Source organism: Vipera ursinii (genome assembly GCF_947247035.1).
Source record: "Vipera ursinii genome assembly, chromosome: 8".
NCBI lineage: Eukaryota > Metazoa > Chordata > Lepidosauria > Squamata > Viperidae > Vipera > Vipera ursinii.
Window position 1 is genome coordinate 9,464,584 of NC_139519.1, and position 19,517 is coordinate 9,484,100.

Here is a 19,517-nt window from a genome sequence, read left to right on the forward strand (position 1 = left end):
AGTACCCCAATCAGCCACTAGGGGCAATATGATTCATAACATTACATTGATATTCACCATTAAGTGTCTACTACCCATGTCAGGTACAGGTGATTTGCAGGTGATGTCAGTGCAAAACATTGCACTACAGCCTACACTGGGTGTGCAAATGAGCCACCTTGGGTAGTATTTCCTATATAATTCAATTAAACTGCCATTTTCAAATTAACATAGGGAAATGTAGTTGAATACTGTCCCCTGGTGGCTTCCTGAGGTATTACAAATGCAGTAGGGGAAATAAGACATAATGGAATCTGTCGGACAATATCCCATGGTGACGTATCACAGGTACAATGGGGAAAATAGGCCAACATAATATCTATTCCACAACATTCCAGAAATGGGCTGCAGTACCAAGGAAAGCCAACAGGATGCTATGTCCATTATCCATAATGCATTTTCCTATATTCTGCCTTAAGCACCCTACAGTTGCTTCAGCGTCTTGGAAATTTACAGAAGCACTTGTAAATTATATTTTAACTTTCCTTTAGATGGAAAGATTTACCTGGAAACCAACTGGAGTCAAGATGAGTTGTAGCAATACTATTCAGCTCGTTTCACCCCACATTCTTAGCCCTTGTGTCCCTACTGAGCCTCAGGAAGGCAGTAATACTGCTATGGAAAGTTGGTATTCCCATACAGTATTTTCCCTATGGAGTCTACAATACCCAAAGCAGCCACAAGGAGCAGTATGTCCTGCATGCTGAACAGATTGTCAAATTTGCCACCTTGAGAACACAAGTTATCCTTCTCAGCAGCCTGCACCCAGATAAGCAGAGATTAAGAGCAGAAAAACAACCAAGCAGAAAACAATATCCTAATCGATGTTGTGGGGTGTGGTACAGAGTCACAGGAGGGAGGTGGTCTTTCCCAAAGAGCAAAGAAACAAGTCGTCGTGGAATCCTTGGTATGCAGGAAGAGAGCTAAGGCTCTCCTCCCTAACATTTCACAGCTTATATCTAATTGTTATTCAGAATTGTGCTTTAGTCTGGCAAGATCCCTGTCTGTAGGTGAGCAAAAATAAAGAACGAAGTAACTCCTCGTGTAGTCCTTGGTTCCTTGTGCCTAACTCCAAGGAACTAACAGAGAAAAGCATACCCCCACCCACATTGGCAAGGCCCACTGCTGTGTATAAACAGGGAGCAAACTCCACATTTACTAGCACAGATAACATTACCTAGTTGGGTAATGAAATGTCTACAAGCAACAATCAAGCTGAAAGAACACCAAGGACTCCATATTTCAACTCTGAGCTATGTACATTTCTTTCTATTGGAATCAGTGGAATTCTATTGGAATCATATTATGATTTCAATGGGGAAACTAAGGCAATGTAGTGGAATATATAGAAAATACTGCCTCCTAGTGGCTCAATGACTTGTTGCAGCTCAGTTGTGGCCCTATCTGGACCGAGATGCCCTACGCATAGTCACCCATGCACTCGTGACCTCCCGGCTAGACTACTGCAACGCTCTCTACATGGGGCTGCCCTTGAGGACCACTCGGAGGCTTCAGCTGGTGCAGAATGCAGCCGCGCGAGTTGTGATGGGAGTCCCCCGATACTCCCGTGTAACACCTCTTCCCCGCGAGCTGCATTGGCTTTCAGTTGCCCTCCGGGTGAGATTCAAGGTGCTGGTGATGACCTATAAAGCCCTAAATGGCTTGGGTCCGGATTATCTGAGGGAACACTTGCTGCCGGCATCAACTCCCCATCGTCCTGTGCGCTCCCACAGTGAGGGCCTTCTTAGGGTACTGCCGGTGAAGGATTGTCGGCAGGTGACTCCCAGAGGGAGGGCCTTCTCTGTGGGTGCGCCTGCCCTTTGGAACCAACTTCCTATGGAACTTAGGACTGCCTCCGACCTCCGTTCATTTCGCCGGGACCTAAAAACTTGGCTCTTTGAGCTGTCTGGCCTAGACTGAGGGGTTTTTAATTGGGTTTTAGTTTTAACTTTTGGGCTTTAAATTTAATTAATTGTTTTAAATTTATTTTAACATAATATCTATTGATAAATAAAAAGAAAGAAAGAAAGAAAGAAAGAAAGAAAGAAAGAAAGAAAGAAAGAAAGAAAGAAAGAAAGAAAGAAAATATAATGGAGTGTACAATATAGGAAATACTGACCAAGAGTATTTACAGGCTCTATGGGGGAAAATAATGCAGTATAGTTATTTGCAGTGCTTTTTTTGTAAAAGAAAAAGGTGCCGGAACTCACACGTCATACAACCCGCCTTGCCTACCCTACAAGGTTCCATCCAAAAAAGGTGCCGGAACTCCGTTCTGAGCGTTCTATGAGAAAAAAAGCCCTGGTTAATGGTAAAAATAATAAAGGTGGGATGCAGATAAATAAAAAGAAGGGAATGTATAGAAAATACTGCCCCCAGTGGGTCAATAAGGCATTGCAGATTGTTTACATTCCATTATATTGTCATTAGAGTCAATATTTCTTCCCTAACCCAACAGGGGGCCATTATTTCCAATATATATTAAATTAGATGAACCTGTTTAACCCAGTGAGCCTACAGTACCCCACTGAGACAACAGAGGGAATATATTCATCCTACTGCATGCAAACCCATGCCATCAATATCGAAACGATAGGCATGACATGTTTTCTTGTAGTTCTTTCCTGTTTGTCTTTTTAAACTGAGAAAATAGAACGTGATGCCTGAGGCATGCACATTTCAAACAAAGGCGTACTGTATATGCACGTCTAAAGTGCTGGATCTGAAACGCTGAACCAATGTTTGCATAAGGCATGCCACGGTTGTGACAGAGCATGAAAAAGGTAATAAAAGCTCCAGATCAGTGTTTCTCAACCTTAACAACTTTAAAAGGTGTGGACTTCAACTTCAAGTCACTTGAATCATACGACGTACTAAAAGCACAAGGTTTTAGTCATATTCATTTGCCATTTAAGGTTACAATGTGGTTGGCTGGTTTGTGGCTTATGTGTGTTAGGAGCACAAATAGTGTAGTACTGTACCATAAGAGGGAGCTAATGACCTGCTCTCCGCTCCACTTTGGTGCCAGCAGAACATTGAGCTAAGAAGTATTGTAGTTTAGTGCTCCCAGTATGATGAATTGACACACAAGATTAAAGAGTCTCTATGATTAACTAACCCTGTTTTCTTGCCTTAGACACAGAATAACATCTTAAACTATAAATTGGCAGTTGCTAGTTGACCGTTAAGAACAACTGCTTAGCAGGAGTTTGACAGTGGCTCCAACGATTTAGAGAGATGTTGAGTAGAGAAATTCAGCAGATATATTCAAACAATGGTTGAATGTATGGGGCTGCTTAAATTGCTCCTGAACTGAGGAATTGTTTAGATTTCATGGCCTAAAATTCCCTTTTACAATTCAGTTCTATGTGATTTGAGATGATAGATAGATAGATAGATAGATAGATAGATAGATAGATAGATAGATAGATAGATAGATAGATGATGGAGGGATAGATAGATAGATAGATAGATAGATAGATAGATAGATAGATAGATAGATAGATAAGAGAGAGATGAGGGAGGGAGGGAAGGAGGGAGGGAGGGAGAGGGGGAGAGAGGGTTGAGGCACAGAGTAGAAACCAGAAGACTGAATTCTAGTTCTGCCTTAGGCATGAAAGCTACCTGGGTGACTTTGGACCAATCAGCAGGAAACTCTGAGTTCACCTGAGGCAGGAAAGTTGTCTGGATGACTTTAGGCCAATCTGTCTCTCTCTCTCAGCCCAACCCATCTCACAGGATGTTGCCATGGAGAAAATAAAAGGAGGAAGGAATATGTTTGGCACCTTGAGTTATTTATAAAAAACAATAAAGGTGAGATAATAAAGAAATAAATAATGTCTCTTAATTGAAAAATGAAGCCGGTAACCAAGCATCTATACCTGCTTGAACACTGCCGGGGGTGGGGGGTGGGGGTTACACACACCTGCATATAGTACTAGCTGCCTACTCTATGATAAGCAATGTGACCATCAAACGTGGATATACTTTCAAACCATCAGTTCTGCTTCCCTTGTCTAAGAATGAATATCGGAAAACATATCTTGATACAGTTAAATGAATATTATGGAGCTTGATTTGCACAACACTCAGTTCATTAAAGCAAACAGTAAGGGCATAATGAAGGGACACGGTGGCTCAGTGGGTTAGGACGCTGAGCTTGTCGATCAGAAGGTCGGCAGTTTGGTGGGTCGAATCCCGAGTGCCGCGTAACAGAGTGAGCGCCTGTTACTCGTCCCAGCTTCTGCCAACCTAGCAGTTCAAAAGCACGTAAAAATGCAAGTAGAAAAATAGGGACCACTGCGGTGGGAAGGTGACAGCGTTCCGTGCGTCTTTGGTGTCTAGTCATGCCAGCCACATGACCACGGAGACGTCCTCAGACAAGTGTTGGCTCTTCGGCTTTGAAAGGGAGATGAGCACCGGCCCCTAGAGTTGGAAATGACTAGCACGCATGTGTGGGGGAACCTTTTCCTTTACCTTAAGGGCGTAAACAATTTGACAGATTTTTGAGAAATCATTTTTGTTGCCCTTGCTGTTGGTTGCAAAGAAATCAAAGAGGGTAAAGTCTAATCTGATTTCTTCTCCTTCAACCCTCCTTTGTTTTTATAATGGGCTTCCATAAAAGGTGAAGCAGGCTTCTCAAGACTGATATGTAAAGAGGGAATCATTTTATTTTATTTTATTTTATTTACTCTGATGGCCAGTGGAAAAAAAAATGGCCCAGAGTTTGTTGTCTTGAAAAGGTGTGAAGTTAGGATTTAAACTCTGGAGCTGATGTATGAACTTAATTCTTGAGATCTGCAGCTGGCAAATCTCATGTGTATAAATTATTTTTTTTCCTTGTCTACAATAAATGACTTAGTCATGTCAAGTCTGGGAGGCTTCTGATGTTATTAAATGCAAGGTTGTTTCTAGAGAGTCGATATTTATTGCTATGCTCTGAAGTGTGACAGCTTCCAACTGACCTCTTTTAACCAAAATTTATCGATGATTCAGAATTAGCATTCCACAAGGAGTTCATACTTTGAACTAAATCAACAACAAAATATGAACCCATCTTTAGAAGAAAGTAGGAACTGAACAAGGGGGACATTTATCATCTATCTCTCCATATCTATCTCTCTATCTCTACCTATTTTCATCTCTTTCTCTCTCCTATTGTCTACCTATCTACTCGCTCTGTTATCTACCTATCATCTATCTATCTATCTATCTATCTATCTATCTATCTATCTATCTATCTATCTATCTATCATCTATCTAATCTAATCTTATGCACACACTATTAAACTTTGGAAAGCTTCTGTATTTTAAGTATTGTATATATCCCATTATTATTAAATCTTGCTATTTGCTACCCATCCATAGGTCATGAATATGGATGACCCGTGAAAAATGGTCCTTGAAGTGGCTGCTTTCAATGGCAGGATTCCCACAGCAGCTGGGTAGCTTTTGGGTGGGTGCATGTGTTGTAAATCTCAACCCTGCAAATAAACAAATTCAGTACCTGAGTTAAGCCTGGCATGCTAATTCATCATTCATAATCTGAAGACTTTTCAGACTTAGATCCAATCATCATTAGCTTAGCAACCTTAACGGTTAATGCAGCAGAAAAACAATGGTTTTCCACCTGTCTCTTTGTAAATTAGGAGTCAACCGCTTTCCAAGTATTGTTCAAATTTCCCCCTCTGGTTCAAGCAGAGTGTGCAATTGTCAGAGATTGCTTATTGCCATTTGGAGTCTGTTGTAAATATTGCTTTCCTTTCCTTTGTTTCCCTTTTGTTACAAACTGAAATAGCGTAATCCAAAAGTGCGTGACTTCTAACGTGGGGTGGGAGACATAGCCATTTTCGTAGGCAAGCCACGTGTTTTTGCTTTTTTAGATTCCACCCTCAGAAATATAAAAAGAGGGCCAGTGCATCAGACCTAGGGTTTGATTTACTTAGGATCCAGTTACTTACCTAGCCAAAAAGATCCAGCATTGAAACCCACCAATAGTGGACTTCCACTTTTACTGTTTATTGTTATTTAGCAGTTATTGGTCTCAAATCGGCAAGCAGATTTATAATCGCCATGATCTGCAGTACTTGAGAATCTAGTTCAATAACCACAAAACCCATTTAAAAATAATTCTGGTTTCATCATCACGTTAACAGCAATATCTTTTACATCACTGTATGGATTCGTACCCAAATTTCTTTGCTTTTCGACAAGACCACCAGGTGCAAGAAAAAGTTCCCTTTTCCTTTTTGACACTTCCAATTCTGGCTTGATATTCCTCTGCACATTTTTGACAACTTGATCAGTATCATCATATACCGAACAGTACATCACTTTATACAAATTTTCTCTTAAAATATGACACTGGATAAATTTGACACTGAGCTTCACATTTTAACCAAAGTTCGCAGCCTATTTTATTATACAGTTTTAATTTGCTCATCCTCTGTCTCAAATCTCAGTAACTGTTTATACATTTTAGCCAGTGGTGGGATTCAAATATGGGAACAACCGGTTCTTTGTGTGGATGCCGCTTCCGGAAGTCCATTCTGGGCCCGGGCAACAAAAAATTTAGCTATCGGTTCTGCCGAACTGGTGCGAACTGGCTGAATCCCACCACTGATTTTAGCTTATGTGATCGTCTTTTCTACGTAGCTCTATTCAAATGAACTTTTCTTCTTCCAGTGCCAAATTGTCCTTTTATCTGTGTTAAAACTCTCTTTCATCTGATTATAAGAAAGCCTTTGACAATAATTTATTTTTATTTTTTTAATTTTAATTCCATTTATATCCCGCCCTTTCTCCGAAGACTCAGGGCGGCTTACAAGCTTAGCAGTAGCCTTCATTCTATGTATATGCCTGCTTATTAGGGCTTTCACACACCTCCCAAGCGGCATTATTACAAAGTCAGCTTATTGCCCCCAACAATCTGGGTCCTCATTTTACCTACCTCGGAAGGATGGAAGGCTGAGTCAACCTTGAGCCTGGTGGGACTCGAACCTGCACTAATTGCAGGCAGCTGGTGTTACTTAAGGAGGCATTAGCCCACTGCTCCACCAAGGCTCCTTCTGCAGCCAATTGCTCACTTGCCTTCATCTTAATTTCCCCCTTATCTTGTGTTAGTAAATCTTCATAGGTTGATCATATGCCATGCATACAGGTAACTGTGTCCGGATTACACCCCTCAATGGACAAAGATGGAAGAAGAATAAAATAACCACATGAGAAGATTGAATGATAAAATTTACAGCATTTGTGGAAATGGCAAGTTTCATCAGGGGGGAAAAAATGACAAAGACTTTTTTAAATGAATGGAGGCTTTTTTTTTAAAAAAAAGAAAAGACTGAATTGATGATTTATGGATTTGGGAATCAAAAAGACCTAAAGAGTAAAAGGAAAGTGTAAAATGAGAATTACTAGATAAAAAGAAGGATGGAAGTTGTGATGTCATGTTTCTTTTTTTTCTTGTTTCTTTTCCTGTTTTTCTATCTTTCGCTTTTTCTAGGTTTTTCTTTAATTTTTTTATGTTTATTGCATTCAAAAATTCTGAAAAAAATTAATTTAAACAGTAATCATTTTTTTCTTTTTTTTTATTTACAGTTATCCAAACTAATGGTCATCTTCTACATGTTGTGGTAGAAAATTCCATAGATTAAATATGCAGTATGAGAAGAATTTGGAAACGCAGCAATAGACTTATATTAGTATAATAAGAATGTTATAATTAGCTGTCTTTGTTCAATCTGCTCAGTCTCAACATTTCACAGCACAGACAATGACTAAATCAAACACATCTGATGAAAAGAAACTGAACAGGTTTGAAAATAAAGTGTTCTGGGACCTTGGTTGATCATATACAATGGTCCACGTTCTTTCACATGGCAGTCAAAAAAGACAGTCTTGCATTTATCTTGGTTCAGCAGCCCTGTTGTTTTGCTCACTTCAGCTAGAGAGGAGGAGGAGAGGAAAAGGGAGGAGGAGGAGGAGGAGAGGAGGAGGAGGAGGAGGAGAAGAAAGAAAGAAAGAAAGAAAGAAAGAAAGAAAGAAAGAAAGAAAGAAAGAAAGAAAAGAAAGAAAGAAAGAGAAAGAAGAAGAGAAAGAAAGAAAGAAAAGAAAGAAAGAAAGAAAGAAAGAAAGAAGAAAGAAAAGAAAAGAAAAGAAGAAAGAAAGAAAGAAAGAAAGAAAGAAAGAAAGAAAGAAAGAAAGAAAGAAAGAAAGAAAGAAAGAAAGAAAGAAAGAAAGATCTGTGTAAACTCAAATCATCTAACTTTGGTCACTTCAGCTAGAGAGGAGGAGGAGGAGGAGGAGGAGAAGAAAGAAAGAAAGAAAGAAAGAAAGAAAGAAAGAAAGAAAGAAAGAAAGAAAGAAAGAAAGAAAGATTTGTGTAAACTCAAATCATCTAACTTTGGTCACTTCAGCTAGAGAGGAGGAGGAGGAGGAGGAGGAGGAGAAGAAAGAAAGAAAGAAAGAAAGAAAGAAAGAAAGAAAGAAAGAAAGAAAGAAAGAAAGAAAGAAAGAAAGAAAGAAAGAAAGAAAGAAAGAAAGAAAGAAAGAAAGAAAGATCTGTGTAAACTCAAATCATCTAACTTTGGTCACTTCAGCTAGAGAGGAGGAGGAGGAGGAGGAGGAGAAGAAAGAAAGAAAGAAAGAAAGAAAGAAAGAAAGAAAGAAAGAAAGAAAGAAAGAAAGAAAGAAAGAAAGAAAGAAAGAAAGAAAGAAAGAAAGAAAGAAAGAAAGAAAGAAAGAAAGAAAGAAAGAAAGATCTGTGTAAACTCAAATCATCTAACTTTGGTCACTTCAGCTAGAGAGGAGGAGGAGGAGGAGGAGGAGGAGAAGAAAGAAAGAAAGAAAGAAAGAAAGAAAGAAAGAAAGAAAGAAAGAAAGAAAGAAAGAAAGAAAGAAAGAAAGAAAGAAAGAAAGATTTGTGCAAACTGAAATCATCTAGCTATCATATGCTGGGCGTCTCTCTCTTTATTATGATCACCTGACGTTGGTATTCACGGACAAGTTCTCTAAAACAATCACAAAGCCGAGGCCCTGGGAGGTGACCTTGGAATCTTAACTAGCTAGGAGTTGGAGTCAGAGCACCTGGCAACAACCACAGCAGCATTTCTAAGCTTCCGATATTTCTCTAGAGAGATTGCATAAGACAATACCCGCCCAGCAGCCAGCAGCATCTTGTGATAGCTCCTGCCTGAGCTACATTTCTGCAGCTGCAAATCTTTCATAAGAAGAATAGATGCTATTTTGGGAATAATGTTTGCATTTGACCTATACATAAAGTACAGTCAATGTACAGTCACAGTGCTGAGTGCTGCATCTAGAACTCAGTGAGAAATGTCATTTTTTCCCCCAGCGGTTTAAGAACATTACCCTGGAGAATCCCAGGGGCTACTCAGCCAAAAGAGCAAGTTATACGGATCCTGTGGCATATAGGTAGTACTTGACCTACAACAGGGGTGTCAAACTCAATTTCATTGAGGGCCGCATCAGCATTGCAGTTGCCCTCAAGGGGCCGGGTGGGTATGGCCAGTGTGGGCGTGGCCTACTGGGTGGGCGTGGCTAGAGTGCATATGGCCTACTAGGTGGGTGTGGCCAGCTCTACATCGTATCAAGGGTGCCTAGGGGGGCCTGGGCAGGAGTGGGACAGATCTGAGGGTCTCTGGCAGAAGGAGGGTCTCTGGGCCAGGGCCAAGGCAGCGGGGGCCGTTCCCTCACTGTTTCCAGGATGGCTTCGCGGGCCACATGAAACCACTTCGCGGGCCAGATCTGGCCCCCGGGCCTTGTGTTTGACATGTCTGACCTACAACCTCAATAGGACTGGAAAATTCATCATTAAACAACACAGTCATTAAATGAAGCGTCATGGGACAACATTCAATTTTATATCCTTTCCCCCACAATCATTAAGTGAATCACAACAGGATCATTAAGCAAAACTTGGTGTGATCCATGTCCATGGAGATTCTCAATCGTCCAGGGGATAGTTGTCCCAAAGGTGCTTTTTCCAAAAGGCAACTGGACCTTCTTGGTGTTTTTTCCTCGAAGACGTTTTGCTTCTCATCCAAGAAGCTTCTCCAGTTCTTCAAGAAGCTTCTTTAGGGGAACTGGAAAAGCTTCTTGGATGAGCAGCGAAATGTCTTCAAGGAAAAACAAAGGAAGTCCAGTTGCCTTTCGAAAAAGCACCTCTGGAAAACGGTTCACATGATCACGACTTGCGATTTTACTGCTGACTTCCCCATTGACTTTGTTTGTCAGAAGTTGGCTGGGGAGGTGACAACTGGCAAGCAGAGGTCATAAGTGCAAGGACAGGCCATCAATCACTTTTGGCAGCACCGTTGTAACATCAATAGTCGCTAAATGAGTGGTTCTTAAGTGAGGACTGCTTAATGGAATTTGATAGTTATTGTTTTACAATCCTGCTTAGAATTTCAACCCCACAAATTTTAATCTCATTCTTGGGTATGTCCTAATTTATCAGTTTTTAGGGAAATCGCCTTTTCTCTCCTGCATATACACATTGCCCTTGTAGCGACATCTGTGTGATCAGACTTACATTTGCTGAATTTTATATCATGCATTTTAGATCCTGAATGATATAAGCCCAAGTGGCTTATGAAATGAATTAAAGATAACAAAAGAGAGAGCAGTATGCAAATACCAGGAAACAGATTATATGAAACACTCATATCAGGTTAGGAGAATGGTCCATCTGCTCCAGTATTGTCTATTGGACGAATAGGTCTTCAAGGTTTCAAATAGAGGAGAGATATTTTCATTCTCTGTTCTTGATCCTTTTGCTTCAATGTGCTGGGAACTGGTCCTAGGAATGTCAACATTTAAATCTTGCATGGCCTTGAGCTGTGATTTATTTTTATTTTTTTTGCTGAAGGTAACACAAAGCAAAACAGAAGAGCGTTGCAATAAAATAGCTTTCAGCTCTACCCCGTGGCAGATAAAGTCAACACAGAAACCTTTCTAAAAGTCATGATTTAACCACCTTCTCTCCAGAAACTAGGCCTCCTAAGTAGATCTTCTGCAAATAACACACCTTCGTTGAAAAGCATCACTTCCGATGGGAGAGGAATATGAATATGAGTCAGGGCTTCAGAAGTTCAACAGGTAGGCAACAATGACTTTGCAGAAAGTTCCTTGAGAGAAATCACTTACACATTTGATCTTCTGGCATACTTAGAGAGAAATGAATATGAACCAGGAAAATAATTGGTTCTGCTTGATTTCCTGCTAAGATGACATTCACAGTGATGTGACTTTCCCCCAAAGATTTTATACTTATACTTTACATGGGCTGCTATAGTTCTAACTGTTTTCTAAAGTGGGATGTGCATATGTAGGGTGTGAAGATGGTAACCTGGAAGACTAAGAATCTCTCTAGACATGGTGGACCAATGATTCTCTATCGATGTTCTAAATCTCTGGAATCTGTTGATCAGGAAGTTCCTGTTAGTCCTATTCTAGGAACATTGTGTGTTTTTTTCTAAAAGGCCTCTGGAGATTAATATAGATCCTCTGCTTCCCACATGACCACCAGGAAAGTATTTTGAATTTTACTGATCTTTTTAAGAAGTGGCAACTTTTTGAATTTTATTCTTTGTAATCATTTGATGTGAAAACTACCTAGAGATGTATAATTATGGCAGTGCAAAAATACTGAATGTTCTGTAAATTAAGAATTATAGGGGTTTTTTCCTCCCAGTCTGGTGCTGTCTAAATCTATCATGCATCAACTCCTAGGTGTTATATCTGAAAGCAGAATGATGAAACATTTCAAAATGTTAACTTCTTCAACCTTCCAGGCAATGATATTTCAGCCTGTATTTGAATGTGATTTGATTTGCTTGAATTAAAGGATATTGTTGTCTTCCCTTTGTAGGATCTTAGCAGGCTTAGTCATTTTGGAATATCTCTTGGTGCCCTATATTTCATTCTTTCAGATTTATTGGTACATGCCACAAAATTGTACTTGTGTGTGTGTGTGTGTGTGTGTGTGTGTGTGTTGCGGGGGGGGGGTTATGCAGATGTAGCCAAATCACTATATTTCAAGCCTCCAGGTGGCCTTTGAGATTTTTCCCTACCCTCAAATATATTTTACCTTTTATTAAAATGCACTGTTGCAGGCTTTAAGTTCCCAAGGGGCTGACACAGAAAAGAGAGGGACATCCTTATTTTCTGAAGCACCCGGGGGCAAGGCAAGAAGTAGTGGATGAAAACTTATCAAAGAGACATCCCCAACCTAGAAAGAAGAAGCCATTTCCTGACAGTTAGAACAATTAATCAGTGCAATGGTTTGCCACTGTAAGTTGTGGGTGCTCCATTATTTTAAGAACAGATTGAACAGCCGTTTGCCTGAAATGGTATAGGGCACAGGTCTGCAACCCGCGGTCTGCAACCCGTGGGACTAAAAAAGTTCAACCAATCAATTCAAATATGCAGGGTAGGTGCATATCTCGCCTTGTCTCCACTCTTCAGTGAAACCCTGTTCTGCGCATGCGCGCGTGTACGCACATGCGCACATATTTTTTGCGGCTCCCAGTTTTTCCTTTTGTGAGGGGACTGGTTCTGAGTGGCTCTTTCACTGTTTCAGGTTGCTGACCCCTGGTATAGGGTCTCCTGCTTGAGCAGGGGGTTAGACTAGAAGACCTCCAAGGTCCCTTCCAACCCTATTATTCTGTGTTCTATTTTCTAAAAACGTTGCATTGTGAAAAATCCTGCCTTTGTTATCTCTGCCTCTACTATGCTTCAGGAATAAACCAATAATCAATCACACTTCTTTAGGAAATGATATTGCAAGGTATCAACCTATGGATAGGTGACAGAAGGAGAGAATGATTTTAGCAGGCAAGACCTCTTGCCATCTGGTGTACTAATTTATTAATAAATAATAGGTGTTTGCTAAAAAAGAGAGAGAGAGAGAAAGAGAGAGAGAGAGTTTTGCTCCCACAATTCAACTTCCAGTCAATTGTTCACAGGTCGTAGGAGCTGAGGTTTCTGGAAATTGAAGTCCATCACATCTGGAGGATTCCAGAGTTTGCAAATCTGTTTTCTTTCTATTCAAGGTATTGTGCAAAGTGGGAATTCTTTTTTCAACATTTCTGGAAACAGCTGCTGCTTTTTCTTCATGCAACAGGCACACCCACTGCATATAGTCAGTATGAATCAGCTACGTGATGCAGCGGCACATGAGACCGGGGTCAATAGTAATCCAGATTGGTATCCTTTCGATCCATTTTGACTGAGCACTCCTTCCCAAATTATGCTAAAGAGCAGCACACGCATTTAAGAGGAAGTTAGAAAGTTTATTGAAAGTTTTAAGAGCAGAGCAGTGAGGAGACATTTTCTCCTGGATCAGGAGTGACCAGAAAGGACCCTGGGATCTAAGGGTGAAATTTCTGGACATTTGTGCATTGATATTCACAACAATTTCAGATTCTCCTTTATCCACCATGCTATTGCTGAAATGCAGATAGCATAAGAGGATAGTTTTTTTCTAAAGGAGGGAATGAATGAATCAGTCAATTTACTGCTGTGATCATTGGTTGTAATAATCTGACATAGCAGAAATGGGGGAAAAATAATAGTAACTGCATTTTTCTCAAGATGGAAGACAGCATTTTTATGTCAGGTTTCCGATGTATGGGCTTTTCAAGTGACTCTGAGGCACTGTTTACCTTAAAAGTCCTTTATTTGCCTAACACACTGGCAAATGCTTGCTCGAAGTAAGCTGGAATCTGAAATCTCCGCCCTTTGCACAATATATTAAAACACAGTTCTCCACCTTTCTAATTTTGTCATTAATCATATTCTCCAATTAATTTAAAAAATCAGTTTCCCTTCCGTTAGAAGACCCACCAACACCTTATCTTCTTTAGTGAGAGAAATGGCCTTGAAAAGTGCAATCCTACTCATCCCCCCTCCTAACCTTAAACTAAAACAATACACAAGTCTTAAAGCAATGCAGAAGTTTAACATATGAAACGGCTACTACTTCATCTCTTGTCAAGCAATAACATTCAATGTTAGCAGCATTGACAATTTTGTGTGTGTGTTTGTGTAGAAAAGATTATGAGGTTCTTCTGAAATTCAAAATACATTCCTGGGCCTTATTTCAATATGAATGACTGGGTCGCTTTAACAACAACAACATGAGCAACAAAAACAACAACAACAGAGATAGATTCCGCAAGAATTATATTTGCTCAATTTGGAATTGTATGTTCTCAAAATACATCGAATTCTCAGCAAACCAATCACATTTCATCCTAGGGTATTTAATGTATCAAATTGGGGTTTCCTTTTTTAATAATTGCTGTTCTTTAATAATGTTTTCATGTATTTATTGTTTTATTTTAATGTTTGTACGCTGTCCAGAGTCACTCTGTGTGACATGGATGGCCATATAAATTTGAATATAAATGAATAAATGTATGGTTCAGTGAGTGATACAAATCTACAAAGCTGGATTCAATGGATCGTGTTTCAATTGTCTACCTTGTTTAAATTAACCAACATGTTTCTGTGAATCAGGTGAATAGAACTGGTTTTAAATTACCTATAGTAGCAGTACAGTACTTTCGATTTGACTTAAAATGTGCTTCAGAAAATGTGCTGGGATTTGGCTGTTTGAAAAGGCTGCTGTCATGGTTCCGACAGATGAAACTCTTCAAAGAACTTCAAGGTATTGTTTACCTTAAAGAATCTTTATTTGAGGAGCACAGCATCGGCACTAACATAGTTGAAGCCAAAAACTAAGTTCCCCTCCCCTGAGCACATAGTATCAAAGCACAATTCCCTCCTCCAATTAACAGTCATAAATCACATTCTCCAATTAGTTTGAAATGCAGGCTTCTCCTCCAATTCTCCAGCCCTCCAATTCTAATCATCTCTTATTTCAATAACGTTGGTTCTCACACTAGGTACAGTATTGTTATGTCTAGCTAAACTCTCATGCACATTCCTCCCCCCAGCGTCATCTAACTCTAACTCTAATTCTAAGATTAAAACATAAGAAGAAAATGGTTGCATCTCCATCTGTTGTCAAAGCAAAAATATCCGATGTTAGCAGTGTTGACAGCTGCATCTTTTCAGAATCTTGCAGCTTTAAAGCACATCTAAAACAGATGTGGCTGCTTTAAAGAGTTGCAAATAACGGCTACGATTTGTGCTACTCTGGAATCAAATTGGAAGCACTGCGCGGTCTAATTTAAAGCTTTATTTAAAAATAAAAAAACAAAATTAGCAAAAACGTTTAAAAGCTGAATAGACAAACGGAAAACCTCTCAAGGAGTTTCACTTAAGTTTTGTTTCTTTTTCAAACTTGATTTTAAACTTAGTTTCCTAGCTTGCGATATTTGTTGAAAATAAAAGAATTGTGATGGACTATGAGAAAATGTGAAAGAAGCACAGTATATAAAATCATAATTGTACACTCTGACGTTCTTCCCATTCATTTATAGAGGACTTTGGCTAATACGGGAGGAATATTTGTAGTCCTTGGGTATGGCTAGACTAAAGAAAAGAAGAAACAGGGGTGACATGATAGCAGTGTTCCAGTATTTGAGGAGCTGCCACAAAGACGATGGAGTCATGTTATTCTCCAAAGCACCAGAGGGCAGGAGAAGAAACAATGGCTGGAAACTGATCAAAGAGAGAAGCAACATGGAATTAAGGAGAAACTTCCTGACAGTGAGGACAATTAACCAGTGGAACAGCTTACCCCCAGAAATCAGGGGCGCTCCATCGCTGGAAGTTTTTAAGAAGAGACTGGATAGCCATTTGTCTGAAATGGTATAGGGTTTCCTGCCTGAGCAGGGATTTGGACTAGATGACCTCCAAGGTCCCTTCCAACTTTATTATTATTACTTGGTGAGCCTTGGTGGAGCAGTGGGCTAATGCCTCCTTAAGTAACACCAGCTGCCTGCAATTAGTGCAGGTTCGCATCCCACCAGGCTCAAGGTTGACTCAGCCTTCCATCCTTCCGAGGTAGGTAAAATGAGGACCCAGATTGTTGGGGGCAATTAAGCTGACTTTGTAATAATGCCGCTTGGGGTGTGTGTGAAAGCCCTAATAAGCAGGCATATAACATAGAATGAAGGCTACTGCTAAGCTTGTAAGCTGCCCTGAGTCTTCGGAGAAGGGCGGGATATAAATGGAATTAAAATAAATAAAATAAAATAAATAAAATACTTATTATAGAGTGTGTACGTCCACTAAATGAATGCTTCTCAGTTGAGGGCTACCTATAATTTAGTTTGGACTGTATAGTTACCATTACCGTAGAACAGGCATGTCAAACCCGCAACATCACGTGACGTCGTGCGATGTCTTGTGACTTTCCCCCCATTGCCGGCAGAGGGTTGGGCACGGTTTTGGTGTGACGCATCCGGCCTGTGGGCCGGCAGTTTGACGTGCCTGCTGTAGAGAACTCTTAGCTTTAGCCTGTTTATATCCCAACATGGGGGACATTGTACGTAGCAATAACAGAGACATTTTATATGCCACTTGATCACCTGCCAGATCCACCCACATGCTTTCATGAGTTTCTTGTCCCTGGGAATCACTGCACTAAGGAATCTGGCTGTGGGAATACAATTATTAATATTATAATAACAGATGAGGTAAGATTCTATTGAAGCCATGGGAAAGCCTGTCAGCCAGTTAGGGAAGCACCAGCTATTTCCCTCCCATGAGATAATACCATGTGAAGTTATTCCTGATTCATGGATTGCAAGCTGAGCTTAAGTCAAACGAGGTTTACCTATTAACAAATGCATGAATTCCATGGCGTAACCTTTAAACGACACTGTTAGAATTCAGGAGGAATTGCATTTAATATCACGGCTATTACCGGTAAGTGCAGATAATCCCCAGGACAACAACGGAGGCCAAAATTTCCAGAGGTAAGCAAGGCATTTCTTAAGTGAGCTATGGCCAATTTTACGACCTTTTTGCCCTGGTTGTTAAGCGAATCCCTGCAATTATTAAGTGAATCACATGGTCATTAAAGAAATCCGGCTTCCCTCACTGATTTTGCTTTTATAAGCTGGCTGGGAAAGTCACAGACGGGGATCACGTGACCCTGGGACACTACAAGCATTGTAAATACGTGCCGGTTACCAAGCGCCTGGATATTGATTACGTGACTTGGAAATGCTGGGATGGTCATAAGTGTGAGGACTGGACCTAAGTCACTAGTTCCTGTGCCATTGGAATGGGTAAATGGTCGCTAAATAAACTGTTGCAGCAAACTAACAGATGAATCTGTCAAGCTCAGTGAGGCTGTGAAGCTCAGGAAAGAGCTGGATTTCTAGAACAGCCTTTATTGGGTATGTAACATGACCTTGAGAGACTATTAAAAGAAAATCTAAGGTGGAGTTACTGTCTTTCTCACCCTTATTCCTCCCACAGACTCAAGAATGTCCTTGGGAATGGCCCTGGAGGACTGACACAGGTTTAATAGTCTGGGACGGTGAATGGCTTCAGTGGAGAAGCCAGCTGTAGGCCTCTCTGAACAACGTTTGAGGTTTTCCCCCCGTCTATTCTTGTTAGGTAAAGGTAAAGGTTCCCCCGCACATGCGTGCTAGTCGTTTCCAACTCTAGGGGCCGGTGCTCATCTCCGTTTCAAAGCCGAAGAGCCAGCGCTTGTCCGAGGACGTCTCCGTGGTCATGTGGCCGGCATGACTGGACGCCAAAGGCGCACAGAACGCTGTTACCTTCCCACCGTAGTGGTCCCTATTTTTGTACTTGCATTTTTACGTGCTTTCGAACTGCTAGGTTGGCAGAAGCTGGGATGAGTAACAGGCGCTCACTCCGTTATGCGGCACTCGGGATTCGACCCGCCAAACTGCCGACCTTCTGATCAACAAGCTCAGTGTCCTAATCCACTGAGCCACCGTGTCCCTTTCTATTCTTGTTAGCCCTTGCCAATTGGAACATCAGCTAATTTTCTGCCGCTCTGTTCTGTCTGTACATCGGAGGAAGCAGCTTGTTCTCCTGAAACTGATTTGTAGAGATTTACCAGATTCCTCGCTGCCACTCAAGTTGTCTGTTTCTTAAATTTATGTAGCTGCCCATCTCACACAAAGTGACTCTTTGGGTGGTGTACAGGAAAACCAGAGATTAAGATACTCTATAAAAACCGGTTGAAGCAATAGACATGGATAAAAACAAAATAAATCAAGTTCACAAGAGAGGGGATACTATATTGAACACAGGTAATCCTCGATGTACGAGCAGAGTTGAGTCCAAAATTTCTGTCAACCATGCCTCTTAGTTTTCCAGGGCCGAGATATATCATTGGGTATTATCAGCATATTGATGATACTTCACCCCATGGTGACAGATGGTCTCCCCCACTAGCTTAATGTAGATGATATACAAAAGTGGAGGGAAAATCAAACTCTGAGGCACCCCATGTAGATGGGGATGAAGGTGGAATCTCTCAGTCCTGACCAACATGGACAGGTATCTGTCAGGCGTGAAGGATCAGGACCACACATTAGGTTGAAGTTAAGCTGATTCATTGTGCATGCCTATACTCAAGAATCTGGTCAACTAACGGTCAGCACTAAATTGGCCCTAGATAAGAGTCAACGGAATTCCAGAGGGGGTTGGACTTAGACCATTTGTGGGAATCTAATGACTCCAGGCTGATTCCTCTCTTAACTCCACCCACAGACTCTGCCCATCCTTTTCCTACAGTATCAGAAAGAAAGGAATGAGCACAATCCTGCCTTGTCCACTTCAAATCCTTGGAACTGATCAGGAAGAAGACCATTGTGGATGCTATTGAAAGCTGCCCAGAGGTCAATTAGAACCAGGATGGGTGTACTACCCTGATCCCTCTCCTATCAGATGTGCTTTACATCTAAAAGCAAGGTCAGTGTTGTTTCCATCCCATGTCCAGGCCTGAATGACTGAAAGAGGTCTCCATAATCTCTAGGAAGCTTATAACAGAAGTCAGCCAGTCCTTCGGCGTAGGCTGCCAACATTTGAAAATTGAAGTTAGTCAATTACAATAAACTTAGTCAAAATAACACCTGGGCGGGATGAGAAATGTCTGGATCCTGAAAGAGATTCATTTAATTTCTGACTTTTTTTAAAAAAAACTGATATCAGACATGAAGTTGCTGTAGCTGAGCTTAGCATCGGGGTTTGCAAGTTCTGCTCTTTTGGCATCAAGGTTGCCTACTTGTTGCAGGTTCGAGTCCCACCAGGCTCAAGGTTGACTCAGCCTTCCATCCTTCCGAGGTAGGTAAAATGAGGACCCAGATTGTTGGGGGCAATAAGCTGACTTTGTAAAATGCCGCTTGGGGGGGGGGGCGAAAGCCCTAATAAGCAGGCATATACATAGAATGAAGGCTATTGCTAAGCACATTGGTTTGTGCTTAAAAATTGTAAGCCGCCCTGAGTCTTCGGAGAAGGGCGGGATATAAATGGGATTAAATAAAATAAAAAAATTT